Source organism: Capsicum annuum, chromosome 12, assembly GCF_002878395.1.
Source record: "Capsicum annuum cultivar UCD-10X-F1 chromosome 12, UCD10Xv1.1, whole genome shotgun sequence".
NCBI lineage: Eukaryota > Viridiplantae > Streptophyta > Magnoliopsida > Solanales > Solanaceae > Capsicum > Capsicum annuum.
The window spans coordinates 222,401,727-222,425,192 of record NC_061122.1 but is presented as its reverse complement, the minus strand read 5'-3'; the positions used below and the strand labels follow the sequence as shown (position 1 = coordinate 222,425,192).

Here is a 23,466-nt window from a genome sequence, read left to right as displayed (position 1 = left end):
ATGACGAGAAAAATTGTGAAGAAAAGAAAAGGAGGAGGTATTACCTGTTGCAGGGCAGCAAAACGGAACAAACGGGCTAAAGTCGGGATCCACCACCACCAACAATCAATCATATCAACTTGAAATCCTCCAATTAATCAACCAATTTTCAAAAGAAGTAAGAATAGACAACTTTTATTGTGAAAGAAAATTCTTAGCCCTCAGAAATTTTCTCTTCTTTCTTTTCTTTTCAAAGAAATTTTCTCTAACCAAAGTTTTCCCGAACCCCTTTTTCCAACCCAAAATTCCCTTCTTTAGACCCCAAAATTTTGACTGCCCAAAAATCTTCCTAAAATTCTTAACCTGAGAATTTCCCAACCTCCGTAGAAACAAGAAAATTTTCCTCACTTTTGAGACTAAAAATGTCAAAAACCCTAATTTTCGAACCTCCCCCCCTCTTCTTGAACCGGAATCCCAAAAAAAAGACCCCATTTCTAGATCTCAGGTTCCCCTTTTATAGAGAACCACTAGGACTTTTTAGGGCTTCAAACGAGGGTAATTTCGGAATTGTATTTTAAGAGGAAATTCAAAAAAAAAAAAAGCTCCGGATAGGGTTTTTAGCTAACAGGTGTCCCAATTTTAGATTCACTTGAACGAATTTAAAAAATGGTTAACCACAATTGGAGGAAATGGATCATTTTCTCACGAACCAACGAAAATTTACCAAATATGTACAAATTCGTACAAGTTACCCCAAAATTCACGAAATTCAGACGTTGGATGTGATACCTAACCTTGTTTCTAGAAGATTCGAGGGGTTCTTTGCTCGTCCAACTGATGCGTGAGGCACGTGACGAAGAGAAGAAGAACGGGTTTGTTGGAGGTTGATGGATTCGGGTCGATTTTGCCATTATCGGAGCTGGGTATGAGTCGGATTTTGGTCGTTGATGCTGGTGGTTTTGCCATTTTGGGCGATAGTGTATTGTTGAGGGTTATTGCTGTTATGCTAGGTTAAGAGAAGAGATTAAGAGGATTGGGCCAGGTCATGGTTGGTGTGATTGGGCTGCTGGTCATAAAAATCGAAGTAGGAAAAGGGCTTCTCCCTTTCTAATGGCTTTGGGCTGCTAATAAAAACAAGAATGGGCCACTAGTGGATTGGGTTATCTTGGGCCTAGGTAAAGAGTTTTGAGCATTAGGATTTTGGATTAGCAATTCCATTTAAATTCTAGCCGAACTGAGTATCAATTGGTCAATAGCATTACGATTGAGCCAATTTAATTTCGACTATGACTGAATTAAATGAAATTTTGACTAAATTCAATACAAAGTAATATCTCGTTCAATCCCGAGCTTCTTGATTCGATAAAATCAAACAAGTACTTATCCAAATAAATTATTTTTGAGAAAGAATTATATTTAAATCAAGATTTTAATCATTAAATTTATTTTCAAGATAATCCTAAATTAAAACCCGATATTCCGTAGAATGAATATTTAAGCGACAAAAATTTATATTTATTTTTGGTATAATTGAATACGATAATATAATTGCCACTTCAAACGATGAAATCACCTAGATAAATAATTTGAAATGCTTTTGTTCGGATAAAATAAATGTTGTAATTTTATTTTAAAAATCGAAGAAACTCGAGACTAAACTTAGTAATGGAGGGCAAAAATTAGGTGTCAACAATAGTAACATTGAAAGTGTTGATAATGATTGTTAGTCTATACATATAGGTGTATCAAAACTATAGGATGATAGACAAGGAAAGGCACCGGAAGGAATGAAACAGTACAAAGAAAGAACAATGAAAACATCTTGTGATTAAAGATTGTCTGGCTGGCAGAAGAAAAGGAGCAAGAGATGTGGATCAACTTGCACATTTTTGCATTGTAATGTAGTTCCAAAACTACAGATTTTTTTGTTGTAATAGCTTTCATAAGATGGTCCAAAAGTATAGTTTCTAGAAGTATTTATTTTCCTAGACTAATTCTCTTGCTTATCAGAATACTAGTTTTGGAACACGTTTGTTGCATGAGTTATCCAGTGTTAATTGCATCGTGCAAAATATTTTAAATTGATCGCTTAACTTCTTAACGATGTTTCCTCATCAATCTTCTGGATGATTGAAAGTAATAGTAATCATTTAGCATCATGAGATCAACATGTATTTCATTATATTATAGTTCCAAAACTGCAGATCTTTTCGCGGATCAAACATTGTTATAGCTTGTAAGATAGTCCAAAAGTATAGTTTTTCAACATATTTGTTTTCCTAGATTAATTCTCACGATTATAAGATGGTCTTGCCATCAAAGTACTAGTTTTGGAACACGTATGTTGCACGAGTTATCCAGTGTTAATTGCACCGTGCAAAATATTTTAAATTGATCGCTTAACTTCTTAACCTTGTTTCCTCATCAATCATCAGGATGATTGAAAGTAATAGTAATAATCTAGCATCATGAGTTCAACATTTATTTCATTATATTATATAGTTCCAAAACTGCAGCTCTTTTCCTTATCTACCCAAATTGTATAGTTTGTATTCATTACATCTTTTATTCATTTACCTTTTGTTTTCTCCATTACTATGTTACCTCAATTTTATCTGTTTCTTGATTTTCCAGGGGTACGATGATTTCTCAGGCAGCTATTGTTCCTCCCTGTTCTGGAAACCGACAGGTGTATCCAACACCAATGGCATCACATGAAAAAATTGTAAATGATCCAAATTTATTCTTGGAGTGTCTCAAGAATTTTCACTCTGTTTTGTGTACAAAGTACACGGAAGCAACTCTTTTTTTCTTCCAAGCTTTCTCCTTTTTTGTTTTTTAGGTAACTCAAATTGATAATCTTAAAGATGGAGGTAAAACATTTTTTTTCTTTTTTCTCCTTTTTACTATTCGGAACAAGGTTGTAGGTGTTGCATGCTGCTTACCACTATGCAACTATCACGACCTCATTTGGCGTCATGATGGCATCTACCACATCGCACCGGTTGGTAAACCGATACCGTAATCCAGAGCTATGGCAATGGATTACCTCGGTAAGAATGTCCAACATGGACTCTATATATGAACACAATACATAACAATAATATTTCACAACTAAGGGCAACTGATATTCAAACACAAATCCCACGACCTGATAGTATTAATACAAGAGCTTCTAAACTTGACAAGAGGATTTTACAATCCCAGAATCTAAAATATCTTAAATAATCACATACATTTGTATTGAAAGCAAAAGAAAAATAAGGAAAGAGGGGAAAGAGGGCAACTCGATCTCCAAGAGCTCACCTTGTCTCCGAATAGTCAACTCGCACGAACTAACTCAACGGCGGCAACTAGAACTGGGTCTGCACCAAAAAGGTACAGAAGTGTAGTATGAGTACCAAAACACGGGTAGGCATCATAGGCAAAAGCTGTAGGTGTAGGATACTGTTTATCTCAGCAACTCCTCTGATGAAAATGTTGTAATAGCTTTTTCTGTAGATCAAATCATTGTAATAGCTTTCATACTAGTCTTTATATTTTCTGCTTTCTTAGTAACTCGAACCCACAACTTTTAAGTTGTAGGTGTAGGATACTGTTTATCTCAGCAACCCCTCTTATTACATAAGCAACTTTTTTAAGAAAAATTCCTAGAAGCTTCTACCTTTTTATTTTGACAGAAGATTACGTTCTTCCTATTATAGGCAAAAGAGTATGGATATCCAAAGAATTTTTAAAAATTAAAAAAAAAAAACTCAAAAAGATCAAGGGATAAAAAATATAACAATTATTTTAATTTTTTTTGTATGATATAATTTTCCAACAAAGATGACTCAAAGGAACTCATGACTCCGTAGTTTCGCCAGTAATGGGGTAGATTCAATCATAAGTTGACCCTGTATATTTTAAAAGCACTTACTTTATAAAGTTTGACTTAATTAATTAATATATGTTGTGATCCAATCGTTCTCTCAGTCACATATAGCGTGCACGGGGTTGCAGTTTTTAATGGCTGATTTGTTCATTTTTCTCTTTGATTTGATTAACGGTTACTGTGATTGGAGGAAAGGAGCTTTATTTGCATGTTTTATATGTTGAGGTGACAAAAAGGGGTGGCTTTGACAAGGTAAAAATGTTTCTCCTTTTATTTTTCTTCTTCTTATTATTAGATTCGTATATATATGATATATTGTGTTATTTATTTTCTTTTATTAAACAGAAAGAAACTAAGAAATACAAATATTATTTTGTTGTATAGGTTGTAGCAAAGAGGAAATGGAGAGAAGTGAATTTCATATGTGTTAGTTTCTTTTGTACTAACTATATGTATTTTTTCCACATAAATGTTCCATTAATTTTGGTATGCGCTAACACTTATGTGTTATTATTAGGATAGACATTTATATTTTATATCGATCCCAGGTCTCTTCTTTCGTCGTTCTCATCATGGTGTGACAACACCAGCTACTTTCTGCCATGTGTCATATGGCATGAATTCAAGATATTTTAAGAGACATGTCAAGATATAACTCCTTATGGGTCAAAATATTTTTCAAAGATGTGTCCACTTATAACTCAGTTTTGACACATCTATTAACATAGCATTTACTAATGGTAAACGAAAGTGTTATTTGACCTAATTGCACTTTATTCTAATCACTAGTTCAAGGATTTTGATCTATTACTACTAGACCAGATTTTTTTCTATTTAGTCTGATATGCGAAATTATTTGTGCGTTATTATTAGGCTAAAAATATTTGATTTTCATGTCGATTTTCCTGAGTGTCTTCTTTCTCCATTCTCATCGAGGAAAAACTATACGAGCTACTTAAGGGGTCATTTGGTAGAGTGCATTAACCTTTTGTTATTTTGATAACTCGAATATATAACCTTAAAATGAGGTGTAGGATGCTTGCACTTGAGTCATGTAAACAACCTTTAATTTTTTTTTTGTGCTTTTTCTTTTTTAATTTTAATTCATACATTTTCCTCTTATAGACACGTTAGGAAATGGTGTAGTTGGATTTTCAAATAGAGAATTTTGAAAAAAAAAATATCTACACAAAAAATATCGAAGCTATAAAAGAAATATATACAAATAATTATAATTCTTTTTATATAGTATAATTTTTCAACGAAGATGATTCAGATGAATCCAAACCTCCCTAGTTTCGCCAATAACAGGGTGGATTCAATTATAGGTTGACCCTATATATTTTAAAAGTACTCACTTCATAAGGTTTGACTAAATTAATTAATTTCTATTGAGGTCTGGTTCATGTACGGATCCCGCACATATGGAAAGCTTTATTGCACCTAGCTATCCTTTCTAATGCTTATTTTATGTCTAATCTCTCTCTCTCTCTCTTTGGGTTTAAGTAAGGGTTCCTCTGATTGGAGGGAAGGAACTTGATTTACATGTTTGCCATGTTGGGCGCTAAATGAATGATATGGACAATAAATATTCATAAGTTGGTCAATCTTGTTTGGGATTATCAAATTTTAGCGTTAAAACAAAAATTAGATTGTATAGTGATATTGAAAGAGTTGATACTAATTGTTAGTCTATACACATAGGTGTATCAACACTAAAGGATGAAAGACAAGGAAAGGCACCGGAAGGAATGAAACAGTACAAAGAAAGAACGATGAAAACATCTTGTGACTAAAGATTGTCTGGCTGGCAGAAGAAAAGGAGCAGGAGATATGGATCAACTTGAACATTTTTGTGTTGTAATGTAGTTCAAAAGCTACAGTTTTTCTGTGGATAAAAACGTTGTAATAGCTTATATAAGAGAGTTCAAAGTATAGTTTCTCAAGTATTTGTTTTCCTAGACTAATTCTCAATTTCTCATGCTTTTAAGATGGTTTTGCTTATTAAAGTACTAGTTTTGCAACACGTGCATTGCACGAGTTATCCAGAGTTAATTGTATCGTGCAAAAATATCTTAAATTGATCACTTAACTTCTTAACTTTGTTTCCTCATCAATCATCAGAATGATTGAATGTAATAGTAATCATTAAGCATAATGAGATCAACATGAATTTCATTATATTATAGTTCCAAAACTGCAGCTCTTTTGGTGGATCAAAATATTGTTATAGCTTATGTAAGATTGTCCAAAACTATTCCAACAGTTTAGTTTCTTTTACATTTGCTTCCGTAGACTAATTCTTATGCTTATATGATAGTCTTACTTATCAAACTTCAGACTGGTATCACATCATAAACTCCACCATACCTTCTAAAAAAATAGCTAAAGAAAAAGATACACCTAATTTATTTTTTTTGGTTTTTTCGAGTTTCATTTATATGTCAAGATATAACTCCTTAAGTTTTGACATATCTATTGGAAAACACATTTAATAATAGTAATCTATTTTTAACACCCTACCAAACGTCTCCTAGATTTTGTCAAATCTATTAAAAGCATTTCATAATAGTAATCGAAAGTGTTATATGACCAAATTGTACTTTATAAGTAATAACTAGTTCTAGAATTTTGATCTTTAACTACTAGGGAAGATGTTTTTCTATTTACTCCGATATGCGATAACATTTGTGTGTTCTTCCTGAGTCTGTTCTTTCTCCACTCTTCTTGAGGAGTAGCTACATGTGCTACTTTCTACCACATGTCATATGACGTTAGGTCGAGATATTTTTGAATACATGTTAATATATAACTCCTTAAGTTTTGACACAACTACTAAAAAGCATTTAATAATCGTAATTAAAAGTGTTATTTTACTCTATTAAAGTTTACAAGTAATAATTAGTTCTAGGATTTTGATCTATAATTTATTACTAAGCCAAATTTTTTTCCTATTTACTTTGGTATGATAAACATTTGTGTGTTATTACTAGGCTAAAAATATTCAATTTTCACCTTGATCTTCCCGAGTCTTGTCTTTCTCCATTCTCATCAAGGAGAAAAAATTTCGGCCACACGTAATTTGACATGAGGTTGAAATAATTTTAGCATACATTTCAACATATAACTGCTTAAGTTTCAAAGAATCTATTGAAATATTTAATAATAGTAATCAAAATTATTATCTAACCAAACTTCACTTTATAAGTAATAATTAGTTCATGGATTTTGTCCTTTAATACTTGGCTAGTTTTTTTATATTTATTCCCATGTGTGATAGAGTAATATTTATGTGTAATTACAATGCTAGACCTATATTTCCATCACATACCATTTGTCATGAGTTTGAGATATTTTATTTTTTAATAAATGTATCAAAATATTAATCCTTAAGTTTTGACACATTAAAAATATTTTAACTGAATTGGCACCGAAGATTGGCCAATTCCGTGCTGAAATAGTGCTGAAATTGGGTTCGAAGAATGCTGAAAATGATATAATTTATAGCTTTATTCATTGCTGAAATGCATCACAATGACCAATTTGCTTTAGGATTAGCTGCATGCATCACAGCTCTTTGAGGTGCAACCCGTACAACTTTAAGTGAATGTAGAATACTTCGTACATTTGACTGTTTTTTTTAACCTTATTATGTTGCTCAACTTGGTTGATATGTTATATTCTCTTGTATATTTAGGGTGAAGGTGTTTCCAAGCAGAAGGGATAATTGATGTCCAATTTGATTGTGGTTATTTCGTGTCCATGAAATAGGATCTGAAGTTCTTAGTGGAGTACTTTACTGGCCCCACCAACAAGCTCCATCATTCTCAAAATTAGCTGCACAAAATTGCAATGCGGTTGTACCTTACAATCTACCATGTCACCACCATTTCAGGGCAAAGGAACAGTAGGAGAAAAAAAATGGTGATCCTAATTGCCCAAAAGCTAACAGGAGTGGATACAACTTCTTCTTTGCGGAAAAACATGCCATGTTCAAATTTCTTTATCCACATAAAGAGAGGGAATTCACAAAAATGATTGGAGAATCTTGGAACAATCTTTCTCTCGAAGAAAAATGGTAAGCATACTCAAATCGATTGTTTAGTATATGATACATTATGAAGTTTCATCATAAATTTAGAATGATTAACTGATTATTACGTAATATGGGACCGGGGCTTTCAATGAGCGACATTGTAATACCCCATATTATTCTTGACTTAATTCAGCTCTTAGTTGCATGTATATGAGGTTTAGGGCCTGAAAATTTTTCTAAGTGTTGGGGACTTAGTCATATCTTAAGCCTCTTAACTTCAAAAATTTTTAAATTAGTCTTCCTGATCCTGAGGCATTAGTTTTTAATTTAATTCACGTTCAAGGGTGCAAGGAGCATGTCTCGAAAAAGTTTTGGATTTTTCAGACTATGATTGGGTCATGTTTGAATTTCTATTCCGGCACCTCATCGCGGTGTCTTTAGTGATGGGGACCTCATTGCATCGTGGTGACTCTTTAAAATGCATTTCAATTGCGAATTTAATTGTCTAAGGGGCAATTGAGTCTTTTCCCCAGAACCCAATTCATCCAATCCTGATTACAATCATCAATTAGGGCGTAAATTGCCCATCTTCTCCAATTGTACTCTCAAACAAACCCTTCCCTCTTCCCCAAGAACAAGAATTCAAGTCTTTCAAGTTCAAGATTCTCAAGAAAGTGTCAAGATTAGGGTTTAATCCTTAAAGCTAAGAAACTTAAGTTACGTGGGGCTATCCTAAACTTCATGGGCATAGTGTATTTGTTTTTAGAAAGTTTTAAAGCTATGAAATCATGTATTTATGAAGGATTTTGAGAACACTTTAAAGAATATGAATAATGAATCTATTAGATGACGTAACATTTTTGTCTTGAGGTTTTCATGGAATTGAATCATGTTCGCATATATATATATATATAAAAGTATTTTCAGTTTTGCAAATTTTAATTGCGAGGATGAATAACGAAACTTCCTCTGTTGTTATGATACCTCTTGATTTCACATGGTATGGATTGTTCAACTGCATATTTAGGAGCATGAGATAATATTTTAATATTGTTTGTGAACTTGATATCAGTTATTAATTAAAGAGAGGGTCTTTTCTTGTTTATAAAATATTCAATGTGACAATTGAAAGAATTGCATGGATTGTTATGACGAAGTTGACTATTATATATTAAGGTGTTGAAAAAGGGAAATCTTTTCAAAAGCTTTCACACATTTTGAAGTACGAATCCTCTTGCATTGTTTAAATGTGTTTGGTGGTCAAATAACTTGTTTTGATTCAGAAAGATAAAGCATAATGTGATATGGGATGTATATATAACATGCAAGTCTTGGTATGATGATACCGAAACAGATAATGCCATAACAAACTTAGAACAGAAGGAAATACAGATTTTTTTTAGATTTTTCAGATTTAGAGTTCAGAAAGATGTATGTTTAAAAAAGACTAAAAATGGGCCTAAAGAGATTTAGGTTGTTATCCGAAGAAGGAACGAGTGAGATAACTCATTGCCCGAAATCGTTTTTTTCTGATATGGGTTTTATTATGTCCCAAATAGGGATTATACATTGTCCTTGTCCTTGTGCCCTCTGGCATATCAGAATCTGAAACAACAACCCTTAAGACAAACTTGGGTTGGGGTTTTGGCCGCCGAGTCAACGGTAGATTCCATATAGCCCGTGGAAGTGTAGAATTATGGGGTGTACCACCTAGCTCAGAAGTAAGACAAAGAGTCGAGTTGAGTTTCTTACATATGTTTTGAAGCCTACTAATTATGCCTATGTATTTTTTCAAATGTTTTATGATGACATGATTTTATGAAATGCTATCACCTATGTTGTATATCAGTATTTTGTTTCTGGATTGTTCTACGTACCAGTAAATTTGTGTATTGACCTCATATATTTCAGGATCTGAGGTTTAGTCCTACGGTCCCTTTACGCAGTAGATCATTGTCAGATATTTGGATTTGGTGAGTCTCCCTAATCTCGAAAGGCCTTGTTCCATGTGATATTTTTATTTGGTTTTAGTTCATAGTCCGACCGAGGGCCTTGTCCGGATTTTAGACAGATTGTTGTTTTTTAGTTTAGTAGAGATTTCATAGACTCGTTTCTAGATGGTTTTGGATCTTTCTGAACTTACCTTCCGCATTATTATGTTTAAATAATAAGATAACTATGTTTCCAGTTTACTCCCATATTTTTATGCTAGATGAATTATGTATATGATTACAAATTGAGAGGGCTCCCAAGCCTTCACAGTTTGGAATGCCCATCACGTACATGACCTCGATTTGGGTCATGAAAAACTTGGTATCAGAGCATGATTCATGGTCCCAGGGTGTCTGCAAAGTCACATCAGGTAAAGTTCTTTTTATGGGTGTGTAGCGCGCCACACTTATTAGGAGAAAGCTACTAGGTGTTTAGGAATGTAAATTTTTTTTTCATGTTTTATCTCGTGCTTTAGAGTCTAAATGTCCCCTAACTTATGATTTCCAATTTTTCAGAGATTGATCATGCCTCTTCGTAGATCCAATGAACATAATACCTAAGTTGATGATGTCTGCCCTACTCATGGGATGCGGACCCATAACATAGCTCGTACTCTAGAGTTTGTTGCTACTCCAGGAGTTTCTACAATCCAAATTAGTCCACGTCAGGCTTCTCGATTAGGTATTAACCATTCTTAAACTTTCCAGAGAGAAGTGTCGAATAATGAGTTCTAACAGTACATCCAAATGATTGCTTAGCTTGTGCCTTCTCAGGCCCATCAATCTAAAGATATGAGATCTGTGTCTGGTTCATATGAAATTACTCAGGTTGGATAATTCATGAGGCTGAACCCACCTACCTTTACCGGCATAAAGATTGAGGATGACCTCTAAGGGTTTATTGATAAACTAGAGAAGATTTTTTCAGTCATGCATACTTATGAGTTTGAAAGGGTTGCTTTGGCAGCTTATCAGTTGAAGGATGTAGCTAACTAGTGGTATAATGAGTGGGAAGATTTGAAGGGCATAGATGTTGAACCTTCTGTGTGGGGTGAGTTTATGGAAGCTTTCCCGGATCATTTCTTTCCCTAAGAGATGAGGGAGGCAAAAATTGAAGAATTTATGTATATGAAACAAGGAAAGATAAGTGTCAAAGAATATGCATTGAAGTTTACCAAGATGTCCGATTATGCTCTAGAATTAGTGGGTAACATGAGGGCTCGCGTGAGGAATTTTGTGTCTGGTGTCTCAGATGATTTGGTGTTAGAATGTAAGGGGGAAATATTTATCAAGGACATGGTTTATCCATGTTATCAGTACATATATAGCAGGTAGAAGAGGAGAAGAAGAGCCTGGAAAAGGTAAGGGAGAAAAAAAGGCTATCTCAAAAAGCTAGGTCTATGGATCAGAATGCCAGTCAGCAGCAAGGTGACAGGTTAGACTAGAGGTGGTCCAAAAAGAAATTTTGGAGCAATGCTTAGTCTTCAGCTAGTTCCCCAATGCCTAGACCTTCAATTGATCAACAATTTTATAACCCTCAACCTAACGGTGTTTGGAATATGCAGGGTACTCAGTCCCAAGGTAGTGTAGCCCATACATAGCAGTCATTCCCATAATGTGGAAATTTAGGTAAGCATCACCCAGGGAATTGTTAGTTAGGTAGGATGGTGTGCTATACTTGTAGTCATTCAAGTCATTTTTAGAGAGACTTTCATTTAGTTAGAGGAAATATTGGAGGTGCTAACTCCTAGTCAAATTTTACAGCTCCACCACCTAAGGGTAACACTTCCGCTACTGGAGGTGGTCGCAACTGTTTATATGCTTTATCTAACCATCATGATATAGAGCCTGCGCCAGATGATGTTATGGGTATATTATAAATTTTCTCCCATGATGTATATGTGTGAATTGACCCAGGGTCTACCTTGTCTTATGTGACCCTTTATGTGGCAATTAGTTTTTGTTTTAAAGCAAAAAATATTCTGAAACCCTTTTCTGTTTCCACCACTGTTGGTAATTCTATTGTGGTTAGGAGAGTTTATAAAAATTGTGTGGTGTCTATTTGTCATTGAGATACTTGGCTGATCTTGTAGAGCTGGATATGATTGATTTTGATGCTATACTAGGAATGGACTGGCTTCATTCATATTACTCTACGTTAGACTGTGGAACCAGAAAGGACACCTTCTCTTTTCCTAATGATCCAATGATAGAGTGGGTGGACATTCTCTAGTACCAAAGGGAAAATTTATGTCTTATCTTAGAGCCTGTAAGATTATATCAATGGGGTGTCTGTACCATCTTGTTCAGGTCAAAGATTCTAGCAATGGAAGTTCTTCCCTCTAGTCTGTTCCCGTAGTTAATGAACTCCTAGAAGTTTTTCCTGATGACTTTCCCAGGATACCACCAGATTGGGAGATAGATTTTGTCATTGATTTGTTGCCAGACACCCGTCCTATTTCTATTTCGCTATACAGAATGGCTCCTATAGAATTGAAATAATTGAAAGAACAGTTAAAAAACCTTCTTGACAAAGGCATTATTCATCCTAGTGTCTCTCCCTGGGGTGCTCTAGTACTATTCATGAATAAGAAAGATGGCTCCCTCTGTATGTGTATAGATTATCGCCAGCTGAACAAAGTCACAGTCATGAATAAATACCCTCTTCCTAGAATCGATGATCTCTTTGATCAACTTCAATGTGCCAAATGTTTTTCCAAATTAGACCTTTATTTGTGGTACCATCAGCTGAAGTTACAGAGACTGACATTCCAAAAATGGCTTCCCAAACTTAAGATGGTCACTATGAGTTCTTAGTGATGTCCTTGAGACTAACTAATTCCCCCGCAAATTTTATGGAACTAATGAATAGGGAGTTTCATTAGTTTCTAGATTTTTCATCCTAGTCTTTATCGATGACATCTTGATTTAGTCTAAGAGTGAGGAGGATCATGCCAATCACCTCCGAATCATCCTTCAAACCCTCAAAGATCATGAGTTATATGCAAAGTTTTCCTAATGTGAATTCTGGTTGAGTGTTATTACTTTCCTGGGGCACATTGTTTCTAGTGAGGGAATTAAAGTCGACCCCCAAAAGGTTAAGGCAGTGAAAAATGGCCCGGACCCACGGTTTAAACCGATATCCGAAGCTTCTTAGGTTTGGAAGGGTATTACAAAAGATTTGTAGAGAGTTTTTCCTCCGTAGCTACTCCACTTACTAGATTGACTCAGGAAAAGGTGAAATTCTTGTGGTCTGACTCTTTTTAGAATAGTTTTGAGAAAGTAAAAGACAAGTTGACTACCGCACCAGTTTTGACTCTACCTACGGGTACAAAGGGCTTTTTTGTGTACTGTGATATGTCCTGGGTGGGACTTGGGTATGTACTTATGCAGCATGGCAAGGTGGTGGCTTACGCATCTAGACATCTAAAGGTGCATGAAAATAATCATCCCACCCATGATTTAGAATTAACGATTATGGAGTTTACATCAAAGATTTGGTGCTATTATCTTTATGGGGTGCATGTTGATATATTTACTGATCATAAAAGTTTGCAGTATGTTTTCACACAGAAAGAACTGAATCTAAGGTAGAGGTGGTGGTTGGAATTATTGAAGGATTATAAGATGAACCTTCATTACCATCCAGGCAAGGCCAATAAAGTGGCCGACACCCTTAGCAGATTGTCAATGTGTAGTCCTTCTCATGTGGAGGAAAGAAAGAGGAATACAGTGAAGGATATTCATCGATTCATAAATTTGGGAGTTTGACTCCTGAACTCTAAAAATGGTGGAGTGTTCGTACATAAGGTGGCTAAATCTTCCCTGTGTTCGTAGGTTAAAGAAAAGCAGAACAAAGACCCTATCCTGATGCAGATTAAGGAAGATGTTGGTCAACAAAGTGTAATGGTGTTTGAAATTAGGGGTGATGGAATTTTGAGGTATCAAGGTAAGGATATGTGTGCTGAATGTGGATGGGCTAGGACAAAGAATTCTTAATAAAGCTCAAACTTCCAAATATGTAGTTCACCCCGGCTCTACTATAATGTATCATGATCTTAAGACTATTTACTAGTGACACAACATGAAAATGGATATTGCTAACTTTATGTCAAAGTATTTGAATTGTCAACAAGTAAAGGTAGAACATTTGAGACCAGGTGGCACTTCCCAAGAGATAGCTTTGCCTCTATGGAAGTGGGAGATAATCAATATGGACCTCATTACAAGACTTCCAAGATCCTAACCAACATGACTCTATTTGGGTGATTGTCGACAGGATGACCAAGTCTACCCATTTTCTTCCAGTACGGATAAATTATTTAGGGGATGACTATGCTAAGCTATATATTTGAGAGATAGTTCATTTGCATGGGGCTCTTATTTCTATATTATTTGACGGAGTCACACAATTCTCTTCTCAATTTTAGCAGTCTTTTCAGAGGGTTCTAGGAATCCAATTAAACCTTGATACTTCCTTTCACCCTTAAACGGATGGGGAAGTAGAATGCACCATTCAGACCTTAGAAGATATGTTGAGGGTTTGCGTGATTGAATTTAAGGGTAGTTTGGTGGATCACTTTCTGTTGATAGAATTCGCTTATAATAATAGCTATCATTCCAAGATTCAGATGGATCCTTTTGAAGCCCTTTATGGGAGAAGATGTTGGTCCCCGATTGGGTGTTATGAAGTGGGTAAAACCTGATTGTTTGCACCTGATCTTGTTCATCAAGCGGCGTGGAAAGTAAAGGTCATTAAAGAGCGACTTAAGACAACTCAGAGATTCCAAAAGTCTTATGTCGATGTTTAAAGAAGGGAGTTGGAGTTTGAGGTTGATGATTGGGTATTTCTAAAAGTCTCCCTTATGAACGGAGTTATGCAATTTGAAAAGAAAGGGGATCTCTATTGTAAGACCCTGTAAGATCCTAGCTCATTTCTGCTTACTATTGCATGTTAAAGAGGTCCAAGATTTAAAAAATTTCATGAAGTGTTAGGACTTAGTTATTTATAAAGCCCTAAACTTCGATGATTTTATTTTTGACCTTCCCAAGTTCAAAAAGTTAATTTTTAAGTTGATTCATGATCAAGGTTATCGATAGTAAGTCTCGGATGAGTTACAGAATTTTTCAACTGGCGTAAGGGTGTGTTTGGACTTCCAAAATAGTAGCACCACTGGAGTAAGCCCACATCGTGCGACCCAATCCATTGGTAGGGGTGCCTGTGTAAGAGCAGCAATGCATGGTCTAGACCAGCAGATCAGAGCCCACGACGCGTGCTTCATCGCTCCCCCTTATTTTCCAGCCTTTGATTCCATTTTTTCAAGGGCAATTGGGTCTTTTCCCTTTACCCATTTGGTTCATAACATGGGATTTAGGGTCCCAAAATCATAATTTTCTATTCTATTCACAAAATCCTCTCAAAAGAAAGTCTCTTCTCTTAAGAAACAAACCCTATTCTCTTCAAAAAGATCAAGCGATTCAAGCTTAGTCTTCGAGAAAATCACCAAGAATTTTTACAAATTCATCAATTAAGGTATGTGTGATGTTCATTCATGGGTCCTTCTCACGATGGAGTCCAAGAATCCATTTTCAAGTTCAAAATTATGATCTTTACTTGTTATTATCAATTATATCCATGAACTTTCATGAATTCCAATTTTTATATTATGTTTACAAATTGTTTCCATTGGAATTAGCCCTTGAAACATTTGAAGGATGATATTCGCACGTTAAATCCTTAAGTCATCATTTTCATATTGCAATTATGTTGTTATCATCCGATTTAACTATTCCCATGCTTTAATTCATGATCCCCATGTGTTTGATGAAATACTTAAGTGAATAATTTTGAACAATGAGTTCCTTCCATGGTTTCAAAGCTTTCGTGTGTCCTTATTGTTATTGTTATCGAGAACCTGGGGTTATGAATACAATTTAGCTTTTTACCTAGTTTTCAGTACCCACAAAATGAATTTAGAATACGCCATAAGCATTCTCTATCAGTTAATTATTATGATCAGTTGTTAGTTCAGTCCAGTAATCAGTGTCAGTTCAGTTGGGCATAGGATTCAGTACTGAGCAAACCTAGGGATAAGGGCTCACCTGTCAGTTAGGACTGGGTCCTTAGAATCAATCCCTTGGTTCTAAAACTACGTAGCCGGCACAGGTTATAAGATGTTACCCGCCAGTTTAGGACTGACACTCTCAGGGATCACCCAATAATTTAGGACTGATCTCAGGGGTCACCAGCTAGATCGGGACTGATTCCATAACCATTGTTAGTATCCATGGAACGGTACTAGCACCTTTCAAAATAGGGTCATAGGTTAGACCCTGATCAGCTCAAACTAGGGCATGTCGATTGGATGATACCTCCCACAGTTTTAGTTTTAGTATTCAGTTCTATTTTGCTTGACCATAGCATATAATTTATCAATATTTAGTTACTGGATTTCAGTATCTTAATTTATAGACTTGTAACGCCCCAAAATCTGATCCCGAGACGACATACTCTGCTCAAGACTATGAGTAGCCTTAAGCTAATGCTATCTTCCTTCTACTAAATCTGAATTTCATAATAATGGAAATATAGACATATAATCATGCTAAATAAGAAATCTATCTAACATAACTGTTAATAATCTCAATATAATCTCTGAAAACCAAATACTGTAAGTTTGAATCGTAACTAATAGTCTAACAAGCCTCTACTACTAATAACTAGAGAGTCACTGGGACAAACCCCCAGCTAACTCGGACTGTCTGAAAAGAATGCTAATTAATATAAACTAATAAGTTAAAATATCTGAATGACTAAGTCCTCAAACCATGAGGACTTACCAACTGTCGGATGTAGATGGAGATGCTCGAACTACTCACGTTGCTGATATTGAGCACCTGAACCTACATTATGAGATAATGTAGCACATATACATATATGTGGATCAGTACTTTGAGGATGTAATTAGTATATGGGGTTGAAATGCATACGTAAAAACAATATATCCATCATCATCATCATTTGTGAAATAATGCATGTCAAATGTAAATGACTCACATAAGCTTGACTAACAGAGAAACTAAAATCTGTAATCATGAATAGTAAAGCATATTGAATAAATCTAGTGAGTCATAAATTTAGTTCTAAAAGGTGTGCTAGTGATCTGTCTGTAAATCGTGCTGTCTAAGTGTAGGAAGGACTCACTTTTGTATCTGAAATCTGAAAGCTGAAATCTGTAACTAATATCTTTCTGTATAGCATAATTTGGATAAAGTAGCGAGCCTTTACACTTAGTTTTCTAAAAGCTTTTCTATTAAGATTATTCTGTTCTAAAATCTATAGTCTGTAGCATTAGGGAGGTTCTTCTAACCGACATAAACCATGTGAGCTAACATGGAGTCAACATCTTGTTCCCCTATGGGGAAAACCTCACGATGGGGAGAGGTGTCATACTCTTTCCAAGGAGTATAACCTGAGTTAAATGATCATATCTGTAACTGTCATCCTTATAGAAATGAGAATAATATGATAATCAGTATCTACGTTGGCTATGTAGTTTTGTGCAAGATAGGGCACGCTAATCCTACACTTCTTGTTTGTTGCTAAATACTACTCCCTTTAATCCATATGTTCATTCTCTTTGAAATCTATTTTAAAAATAGCATAAGGGTTCATTATGAAACCAATATGTATTTATTTGATTCAATCTGTAAGTAAAGCTAATCTGATTTCTGTAATCTATAATAAATCTGTAAAGTGGATTCCAAATCTTATCTGAGGATCAAAATATCAAAGATTTATTGAAAATATGTACATAATCTGATCATAAGATGCCTAAAGCATCATCCTTCTTGAAATATAAACATATAAACTTGGGCTTAATAACCCATGCGTCAAGTTCATCTCAAAGCATCATAAAGTTCATGCTAGATATTGAGAAAAATAATAATTCAATTCAAAATCTGAAATTTACTGCAATAGGCATGAAAATATGAAGATAAACATGCAATTCAACTTGTAAAACACTTGCAATCTCATAATCTTGCAATTAGCAATAATGGGTATGAACCATAATTTAAAGCTCATGTATAATCATTTAAAATCATATAAATTTGAAATAAAAACTTAGTTTTGGGAATAAGGATGAAAGAGGATCCTTGTTCATAAACCCCACATACCTTAATTGATGATTAGATGAAGAATCTTGAATTGTGGATTCCTATTTGAGTTCTGGAAGACGAGTTCTTGATTATCTTGACTTTGGAATCCTCATTTTTGAGCTTTCTTGGAGAAACAACGTTAGAAATTGATTTCTTGGAGAGTATGCTTTGAGATCTAGGGTTTTTCTTTGAGAGAGAATGAATGAAAATAAGCATAAGGTGCTTAGAATGAGCTTAATCTTGTGGTATTCATGAATTGGGGGCTTGGGAATTCACCAAAGAGCCCCTTTTAAACTTTTAATCAGAACTGGAAACAATAAAATATTCACGATTTTACATGCCATCGCGACACACCACTATTGCGGTGGCTCACTTGAAAAGGACAACTGGGAAATTGGGTACCTCCATGATGCGGAGCTATCACGTTGCCCCAGCTGATTTCTACAATTGAGAACAAGAATTTCTCTGCAACACGGGCCAATTGCAGAACTCTATTAGAATGCCATTTAGGCCATCATCGTGATGCAGTACAATCGCATTGGCCTACTGGAAATTGACAAATGGGAAATTGGACCTCATCGGGATACGAGCTTATTGTGGTGCTCCACTGGAATTTGACAAACATGAATTTAACCTTCAATACGACGCGAGGATTGCCCAAATAGCGTACTGCTACACTAAAAATGCCATAACTTCTAAACCGAGTAACAGATTTAGGCAAAATTTGTATTGATGGAAAGCTACTTCAATTTTCCACACGGTGGAGAGTCTAAATCTAGAAAATTATAAATGTAACAAAATTTATCTATTTTTTAAAGCTAGTCTTTGATATTCTAGTAGCGAAATTAAACTAGGAAAAGTACGGGGTATTACAAGACTATTCCAGAATCAAGGTATATTCTTGGTCATGCATACTCAAATTTTATAGTTTTCATGTATCTATGAATTAGTTATCTCATGCTATTTAGCTAGTTAGTTATTAGTCTTGTTCAGTCAGATTTTAGTATTTCTATACATGTTTGTTATTACTATTTTCATGAACACTTAGCCCATGCATATCAGCCTAAACTTATCTCGCATACCAGTATATTCAAAGTACTGATCATATACTCATTTTTTGCACTATGATGTTTAATATCATAGGTTCGAACGCTCAGTTTCTTAACCACACTTTGAAAGATTAGATTATCAGCAGCAAAAGTGGTGAATCCTCATATTTCAATGACATGATTTATTTATTTGAGTTTATCTTAGTAGTTCAGTATTTATATTCAGTTAGAGTTGATTTGGGGTTTTTCCCACCAGTTCCACAATCAGTCAGTTAGAGGCTTTCAATCAGTTTTAGAAATTCAATTAGATTATCAATTTTATCAGTTTTCAGACAGTTTCTTTCAGTTGATTCAGTATTGTTTTCATTTTCTAAAACCTTATGGTGTTTTTCAATTAGATTTCACACATGTTCATTTATTATCAGTTTTATTCAGTGCTCACAGTAGGTACCAGTTCATGGGTTTGCTTGTGGTCTCTTGGGACCTTAAGAATCGTGCGGAGACCAGGGTATATTCCTAGTTCGTTAAATTAGTCCTCATTATATAAGACCATATCAGATTATGAGAAGGATCGGTAGGATTGCTTATGAGCTAAATTTTCCTATGATCCTGGCTTCTGTGAAATTATGTGTTTTATGTATCGATGATGAAGACATGTATTGGGGATAATTCTCTTGTGTTGCCTATGGAACAAATCAATGTAGAAGACTTATTGTCATACGAAGAAGAACCCATTGCTATTTTAGATTGCCAAGTTTGAAAGTTGAGAAGTAAGGAGATAGCCTTGGTTAAGGTGTTGTGGAGGAATCAAAAAGTTGAGGAAGCTACTTGGGAGTTGGAGAATGACATGCGTACTAGGTATCCGACTCTCTTTGAAACCGTTGATGATGATATGGAAGGTAGAAATCTTATACTACTCTTTTCCTTCCATATAGTTCTTGAAATTGTACTTCTTGTGTCCTGAGTAATCATTCATGGATGAATGATCTCAAAGGGGTATAATGTAACACCTTGTATTATTGTTGACTTAATTCAACTTTTAGTTGCATTCATAGCGAGGTTTAGGGCTTGAAAACTTTTCTAAGTGTTGGGGACTTAGTCATATCTTAAGCCTCTTAACTTCGTCCCGACCCTGAGGCGTTGGATTTTGAGTTAATTCATGTTTAGAGGTGTAAGGAGCATGTCTTGGGAAAGTTTTGAATTTTTTTGGATGAGGATTGAGTCGTGTTTGGATTTCGATTCCAGCACCTCACACGATAGTATCGCATCGCGGTGTCTTTAGTGATAGGTACCTCATCACATTACGGTGGCTCTTTAAAATGCATTTCTGTTGCAAATTTAATTGCCTGGGGGGAAATTGAGTCTTTTCCCCTCAACCCAATTCATCCAATCCCAATTATAATCATCAATTCGGGCAAAAAATTCCATCTTCTCCAATTGTACACTCAAGCAAACCCTTCCCTCTTCCTTAAGAACAAGAATTCAAGCCTTTAAAGTTTTAGATTCTAAATAAAGTGTCAATATTATGGTTTAATCCTTCAAGTTAAGAAACTTAAGGTACGTGGGGCTATCCTAAACTTCATGGGCATAGTGTATTTGTTTTTAGAAAGTTTTAAAGCTATGAAATCATGTATTTATGAAGGGTTTTGAGAACACTTTAACAAATATGCATTATGAATCTATTTAGTGACATAACATTTTGGTCTTGAAGTTTTTGTGGAATTGAATCATGTTCACGTATATATATTAGTATTTTCAGTTTTGGAAATTTGAATTGAGATATGAGTAACGAAACTTCATCTCTTGTTATGATACTTCTTGATTTCTCATGGTATGGATTGTTCAACTGCACGTTTCGAAGCATGAGATAAATGTTTTAATATTGTTTGTGAACTTGATATTGTTTATGAATTGAAGAGAGGTTTTTTTCTTGTTTATAAAATGTTCAATGTGACAATTGAAAGAATTGCATTGGTTGTTATGAAGAAGTTGAGTATCATATGTTAAGGTGTCGAAAAGGGAAAATCTTTGCATAAGTTCTCTCACATTTTGAAGTACGAATTCTCTTGCATGTGTAAATGTGTTTGGTGGTCAAATAACTTGTTTTGATTAAGAAGGCTAAAGCAAAATGTGATATGTCATGTATATATGACTTGTAAGCCTTGGTATGACAATACCGAAATGGATAATGCCATGACAGACTCAGAACAGAATAGAATACAAATTTTATTCAAAATTTTTTGATTTAGAGTTCAAAAAGATGCATGTTTAGACAACAACAACAACAACAACAACAAACCCAGTGTATTTCAACAAAGTTGGGTCTGGGGAGGGTAAATGTACGCAGTCCATACCGATACCTCCGGAGAAGTATAGAGGTTGTTTCCAGTAGACACCCGACTTAAGATAAAGAATAGTAAACAAGGTCATAATGAAACATAAAGCAGGATGGATGAATAAGGAACAAGAAATAATAAAATAGAAATCAGAGAAATACTAAATAAGAGAAATAAGAGCAATAAGAAATAAGAAATAGGTAACAAGAAATACAAAATAGGACACCCACCTAGCAATAAGATACATACACAACCCAAGGACACAGTCCTAGGATTACTAACCCGGATACACAAGATCTCTCCTAACTACTTGCTATAACCCATATACTCATACTAGCCCTCTACCCTTATCCTCAAACTCCACACCCTCCTATCTAGGGTCATTTCCTTAGTAAGTTGTAGCTGCTCCATGTCACGTCTAATTACCTCTCTCCAGTATTTCTTCGGCCTACCTCTACCCCTCCTAAAGCCACCCAAAGCTAGCCTCTCACACCTATGAACTGGGACATCCGTGCTCCTCCTTATCAAATTTCCAAACCATCTCAACCTTCCTTCCCACATCTTCTTCTCCACTGGAGCCACTCCTACCTTCTCTTGAATAATCTCATTCCTAACTCTATCCCCTCTCGTAAGCCCACATATCCAACGCAACATTCTCATTTCCGCCACCTTCAATTTTTGAATGTGGGAGTTATTGAATGGCCAATACTCCTCACCATACAGCATGGCCAGACGTACTACCACTCTATAGAATTTGCCTTTAAGCCTAAGGGGCACCTTCTTATCATACAACACTCCCGAGGTGAGCCTCCACTTCATCCAACCTTCTCCAATATGTTTAGATACATCCTCATCAATCTCACCATTCCCCTGAATGTTTAGAAAAGACTAAAAATAGACCTAAAGATTCTCAGGTGGTTACCCACCGAAGGAACGAGTTTAGATAATTCATTGCTGAAAATCTTATTTTGCCGATATGGGTTATGTTATATCCCAAATAGGGATTATATGTTGGAATTGTGCCCTCTGGTGTATCATAATCATAAACTCCAACCCTTGCGGAAAACTTGGATTGGGGGCTTGGACGCCGAATTAAGGGAAGATTCCATATAGCCTGTGGAATTATAGAATTGTAGGGTGTACCACCTAGCTCAGAAGTAAGACAAAGAGTCGAGTTGAGTTTCTTACATATGTTTTGATGCCTGCTGACTATGCCCATGTATTTTCAAATGTTTTACGATGACATGCTTTTTTGAAATGCTCTCACTTATGTTGTATATCAGTATTTTTTTTTATTATTCTATGTACCAGTACCTTTATGTATTGACCCCCTATATTTCAGGATCTGAGGCTCAGTCTCGCGGTCCTGCTAAGTAGTAGATCGTTGTCATTTGGAGTTGCTGAGCCTCCCTTATTTTGGAAGGCGTTGTTCCATGTGATGTTTTCATTTGGTTTTAGTTCATGGTCCGACCGGGGGCCTTGTCCCTATTTCAGACTGATTGTTGTTTTTCAGTTTAGTAAAGATTTCTCAAACTTGTTTCTAGATGATTTTGAGTCTTTCTTAACTTACCTTCCACATTATTATGTTGAAATAATAAGATGACTATGTTTCCAGTTTACTTTCGCATTTTTATGATAGATGAATTATGTATATGATTACACGTTGAGAGGGCTCTCGGGCCTTCATGGTTCGGGATGCCCATTGCAGTCAGGGCCTTGGTTCGGGTCATGACAGACATAGATAATGAAGATTTATAAGTCAAGTCCATCTTGTTTGGGATTATCAAACTCGAGCAATAAAACAAAAATTAGATAGTATAGTAAGTCTGAGAGAGTTTTATAATGGTTGTTAGTCTATATATAAAGGTCTATCAAAACTATGGGGCGAAAGACAAGGAAATGTACCAGAATAAACTGAAGGAGTATAGAGAAAGAATGATGACCGCATCAGCTTCCTACTAAAGGCTAAAGCTGACGAACTGGCTGAGGGAAAAGAGAAGGAGATATAGTTCATTTAGTATGATATCAACTTGTAACTTTT

At 35.2% G+C, this 23,466-nt stretch overlaps 1 pseudogene; it reads left to right on the top strand.

The window, feature by feature from the left end:
* On the top strand, positions 1 to 23,387 carry LOC124889761 (annotated as a pseudogene).
* Positions 23,388 to 23,466: the final 79 nt, after the last annotated feature.